The sequence below is a fragment of the Magnolia sinica genome, chromosome 19, assembly GCF_029962835.1.
Source record: "Magnolia sinica isolate HGM2019 chromosome 19, MsV1, whole genome shotgun sequence".
Taxonomy (NCBI): Eukaryota; Viridiplantae; Streptophyta; class Magnoliopsida; order Magnoliales; family Magnoliaceae; genus Magnolia; species Magnolia sinica.
In genome coordinates this window covers 35135817-35141699 of record NC_080591.1, presented here as the reverse complement: position 1 = coordinate 35141699, position 5883 = coordinate 35135817, and the positions used below count along the sequence as shown (strand labels likewise).

General features: G+C 40.4%; 1 non-coding gene across 1 annotated transcript; it reads left to right on the top strand.

Annotated features, from left to right (window-relative positions):
• The first annotated feature begins 5362 nt into the window (after positions 1-5362).
• On the top strand, positions 5363-5469 carry LOC131235900 (small nucleolar RNA R71). The gene has a single exon (XR_009166415.1). It is a non-coding gene; the product is annotated as a small nucleolar RNA R71 (small nucleolar RNA).
• The last annotated feature ends 414 nt before the right edge of the window (positions 5470-5883 follow it).

Sequence of the window (5883 nt, the reverse complement as noted above, 5' to 3'; positions counted from 1 at the left end):
TAGCATATGGAATTAGGCTGAGATGTTTGTGGGACTCCTCGTGAGATGGAGTTGCCCCACATGATCGAGCGATATGCGCAGGTTTGATGCAAACTGGATTGTATGACTCATGCATCTCGCATTTTGTGTGACATGATCACTTGGTGCCCTAGCAATATCAAGGCTGTGGCCTCCACAGACACACCATGGATGATCAGATCGGATACCAAAAATATTTGGTTCTAGCATATGGGTACTTTGGATGTCCTTGGGTGAAAGCCCCTAAATCCTTATGGTATTAAAAGGTTGCTCCAATGTCTAGACTGAATGGATACATGAGCGCCTAGGTGCTGAATACCAGTAGGTCGCATCTCCCACTGTGTCGTGGTCGGTTGGAAGGAGGTGTGACCTTATTCGCCTGAGGGTAGGGGGCAAGGTTAAGATGAGTTTGACCAGCTCATAAATGGGTCCGCTATCGACGAGCCAGGTAGATATTGGAAGACTACTGGCCAGGCAGGTAGTGAGGTCTTTTCCACTTGCATGGTTATGCGTTCAGTTTAGGTGGAAATCTGGTGTAAAGTGTACTAGATCCGAGTGATATTTTAGAGATGAACTGTACTGACATGTGAACTTGATGAGGACTTGCATGCATGCATTGCATCTTGGATATGACATTTGGTCACATAGGCATTGCATTGCATAGCCTTGGTATGGTTGACAACATTCATGGACTTGCCAGTATTTTCGCTTACTGTGATATTGTATGCTTGACACATGCAATGTGCACACATTCACACACCCTTTAAGCTTCCTTGTAAGCTTATGCATGACCGTTGCATGCAGGTGACGTTAGGTCGCAGTAGCATTGAGGCAGGATTTTGCGGCAGATATTCTTAGAGCTTTTGGTTATCTTGTATTTCCCTTTCCGCATTGTACTCAAATGTTTTATTATAAAGATATGTGGTGATGTTGTTTTGTGACTTGGTTATGCTTGTGGTTATGCTCCTTTACGAAAGAAATTCAGACTAAAAATCCTCCTTGTAGGATCCCAGGATTGGAATCTGGCATATGGATGCAGGGAGTCAAGAATGGGGTATTACGGAGGCTGTTGTTGCCGGATTCGCAGATTGAAAATTCTGTGAGCCCGGTTTTCGAGTTTAGGGCATGACATGATTGACCAATCCTTTCGATCAGGGTTAATCGTTTTCTCCAAAATATGTTTGATCTCCCTATTGGAAATCTCAGCTTGCCCACTTGTTTGTAGGTGATATGGAGTGCTCACCTTGTGAGAGATGCCATATTTCTTCATTAAGTTTGCGAATGGCCTATTACAAAAATATGAGCCCCCATCACTAATGATGGCTCGAGGCGTTCTGAACCGGGAAAGGATGTTCTCTTCTAAAAACTTAGTGACTGTTTGATGGTCATTGTTCCGGCATGGAATCGCTTTGACCCATTTAGTGACATAGTCTACTGCTAGCAGAATGTATAAATTCTCAAAGGATTGGGGGAATAGTCCCATGAAATCAATGCCCGTAATAGTTAAATGCTTCAATGATCAGAATGGGGTTTAGAGGCATCATATTTTGATGAGACAATGATCCCAACTTCTGACAACACTCACAAGCTTTGCAAAACTTATGAGTGTCCCTGAACATAGTGGGCCAGTAGAAGTTACACTGCAGAATCTTGGTCGTGGTCTTTTTAGCAGAAAAGTGACCACCACAGGCCTGAGAGTGACAGAAGGAGATGGCGCTTTGGTGTTCATTGTCTGGCACACATCTCCTTAGGATTTGGTCTGGATAATATTTAAACAAATACGGATCATCCTAGAAGAACTTACGAACCTCGGTAAAGAATTTTTTCTTAACTTGCACAGTCTAATGTGTCGGCGTGAAACCTGTGGTAAGATAATTAACAATATCAACAAACCAAGGTGAATGAGAGACTTTGAACAATTGTTCATCAGGGAACATGTCATTTATATGTATCATCTCAAGGGAATCAGAGAGATCAAGGTGGGAAAGATGGTCAGCCACTACGTTTTCTACTCTCTTTTTATCTTTTATTTCCAAATCAAATTCTTGGAGTAGGAGGATCCATCTTATTAGGCGGGGCTGAGCATCATTCTTATAAAGAAGATACTTGAGTGCCGCATGATCTATGTAAATGACGATCTTGGATCCAATCAAGTAGGACCTAAATTTGTCTGAAGCTAACACTACGACTAAGAGTTCCTTTTCCGTAGTCGAGTAGTTCACTTGGGTAGGATTTAGAGTTCTACTTGCATAATGAATAATGTAGGGCTACTTTTCTTTTCTTAGGCCTAAAACTGCCCCAAGAGCATAGTCAGACACGTCACACCTATGTTCAAAAGGAAGGCTCTAGTCAGATGGTTGTATGATAGGTGCAGTGGTTAACATGCCCATATGCTTAGTAAAAGCTTCTTTGCATTTATCAGTCCACTCGCATGGTGCATCCTTTTGAAGTATATTGCATTGAGGACAAGAGAGGTGACTAAAGTCCTGTATGAATCTTTTGTAAAACTCGGTCTGTCCTAGGAAGGATCACACATCTCATATGTTCTTGGGTGGAGGTAGGTTAGAGATATGATCAATTTTAGCCTTATCTACCTCAATTTCCTTGGACAAGATGATGCGTCCAAGGACAATTTCCTTACGAGCCATGAATTGACACTTTTCCCAATTCAGTACAAAGTTCTTTTCCTTGCATTGCTTTAGCACAATTTTTAATATTTTTAAACATTCGCTGAAGGATGGACCAAAGACCGAGAAGTTGTCGATGAAGACCTCTAAATATTACCCCACCATGTCAGAAAAAATACTCAACATGCATCGCTGAAAAGTAACGGGAGTATTACATAGTTCGAATGACAGCCTTCGATAAGCAAAGGTGCTGTAAGGACATGTAAATGTGGTCTTTTCTTGATCTTCAAGGGCTATCTTAATTTGATTGTAGCATGAATAACCGTCGAGGAAGCAATAGTAAGAGTGACCAACTAGCCTTTCTAAAATTTGATTGATAAAGGGCAAAGGAAAGTGGTCCTTCCATATGACGGTATTCAATTTTCTGTAGTTAATGCACATTCTCCAACCAGTAGTAACTCTGGTTGGCACGAGTTCATTGTTGGTATTGGTTACGATGGTAATTTTAAACTTCTTGGGAACCACCTGAGTTAGATTCACCCATTAGCTATCGGATATTGGGTATATGATACCAACATCCACTTAAGAACTTCAACCTTAACCACTTCTTTCATGTTTGGATTTAGTCTACATTATGGTTGTCATGAGGTCATCACGTTATCCTTAAGATGAATGCAGTGAGTACAAATCAAAGGGTCAATTCCCTTGAGGTCCGCAATCAACCATTCAAGGGCTCCTTTGTGCTTAATGAGAGTAGAGATGAGCATACTCTCCTGTTCTTACTCAAGGTGGGAAGAAATCACCACCGGATATGTCTCATCTTGACCTAAATAAACATATTTCAAATTAGAGGGCAAAGGTTTTAAGTCAAGCTTCGATGCCTTGAGGTTAGACGGTAGAGGCACTACATCAGTTTGGGGCAATTCTTCAAATTGTGGCATCCACTAGTTAACTTCAAGTATTTGCACAGTATCAAGCATGGAACCCGTCTCCCTAATCATATCATCATCCAAATCATGGGAGTGGGTCAGGCACATCTCTAGAGGGTTAGAGGATAAGGTTAAAAGTGTTCTATTTTTTACTAAAGAATCAATCAAGTTAACATCGTGGGCATCATCATCATCCTCTACCTGTTTACCTGTATTGAAAAAGATATTTAACTCCAATTTTATATTTTCAAAAGACAAACTCATAACTCCATTCCTACAATTAATGATTGCATTTGATGTGGTAAGGAATGGGTGACCTAGGATGACAGGGATTTGAGTGCTCATGTCCACGATGGGTTGAGTATCTAGGATGATAAAATCTACCGAGTAGTAGAATTTGTCAACCTGGACCAACACATCCTCAATTATCCCTCTCGGTACACGAACTGAGCGATTAGCAAGTTATAATGTGGTTCGGGTGGGTTTCAATTCACTCAAACCTAGCTGTTCGTAGACCAAGTAAGGAATCAGATTCACGCTTGTTCCTAAGTCAAGAAATGTATGCTCAATCCGGTAGTTCCCAATTACATTAGGGATGGTTGGGCTACCCGGATCTTTATATTTTTGTGGCACATCTTGCTTGAGGATGACGCTCACTTTTTCTATCAGAAAAAATTTCTTTTTGATACTTTTCCACCTCTTAGTAATACATAGGTCTTTCAGAAATTTGACATATGAAGGAATTTATTTTATGGCATCCAGAAGAAGGATGTTGACTTTAACTTACTTAAGCACCTCTAGAATGTCCTGAGAGTTAGAGAGAGGTTTTGGTGTAACCAACCGTTGGAGAAATGGAGCAATTGGTGTACCTTGAAGTTTTAATTCTTATGGAGCAGTGCTAGGTCTATCATTGTTGTCCTCTTATGGGTCCTCAAGCTTTTCAGCCCTAACCGGAATGGTTTTGTCAATGGTCTTCCCACTCCTAAGAGTAGTGATAGATTTAGCTTGCTCCATCTGATTTGAAAAGCTTGGATCACTTATTCCGTATTATGGTTTAAGATTGGAGAGAGGTTGAGCGGGAAGAATCCCTTTCTTCCCAATTATTAAGTGTGACTCCATCCTTTGAATAGATGGTGCAAGCGTTCTTAATGTTGATCTAATATCCTGGAATGCTTGTGCCAAATTCTAATTAAGTAGCTCTTGGTCTTAAATATGTTTTAGAATCGAATCCTCTTGAGGTTTTCCTTGATTTGGAATTTGATTTAGGAATCCCTGAGTAGTAGTTTGTTCATTCCTCCAACTGAAGTTTGGATGATTTCTCCAACTAGGATTATATGTATTGGAGGTAGGTCCATTGAAAGGTTTTTAGTAATTGTTCATGGTATTAGATTGCTCATTCAACACCTCTTGAAAGGTAGGTATTGTTGGACAATTTTCAGTAGTGTGAACGTTACAAGCACAAATACCGCAAACAGTTTCCTTAACCTTTTCTTCTTTAGTTCCATGGCCTCAAATTTCCTTATAAAATTAGACAATTTATCATTGATATCATCATCCTCTTTCAGAAGGTATAATCCACCCCTCTCCTTTGATTGAGTGGGCTTAGAAGTGGTAGTTGATTTTGGGGAGGTGTCCCATGATTGTTTGTTTTCAGCAAGTCTGTCCAAGTAATCCCACACATCATCGACATTTTTATTCATGAATTCCCCATTGCACATTGTCTCGACCAATTGGCACATGGAAGATGTCAGACCATCATAGAAAAAGTATGTAATGTGACACGTTTCAAAACCATGCTGTGGGCATGAACTGACAAGATCCTTAAACCGCTCCCAACATTAGAAGAATGTGTCATCCTCCTTTTGGGCGAAGTTCATGATTGACTTTCTTAGGGTGTTCATTTTATGATGTGGAAAATTTTTCTTTATGAACTCCTTTATCATGTCATTCCATGTGCCAATAGATCAGGGATGTAGTGAATGCAACCACGTCTTCGCTTTCTCTTTCAAAGAAAAGGGAAAGAGTTTTAGTTTGACCGTGTCCTCAGACACATTAGGAAAATATAAAGTGGTTATAATATCGTCAAACTTTTCAAGTATAGATATGGACTTTCTGATTCAAGTTCATGGAATTTTGGAAGGAGTTAGATCACCCTCGGCTTAATATCCATGTGTCCCATATTTTTTGAAAAAACCATGCATGAGGGTGTACTTACCCCCGCCGGTTGTAAATAGTCTCATAAAGTACGATGCGCGGGTGCTTGATGCACCTCATTCTCATCCTGGACTTCCTCAACCCGAGGTTGAGGT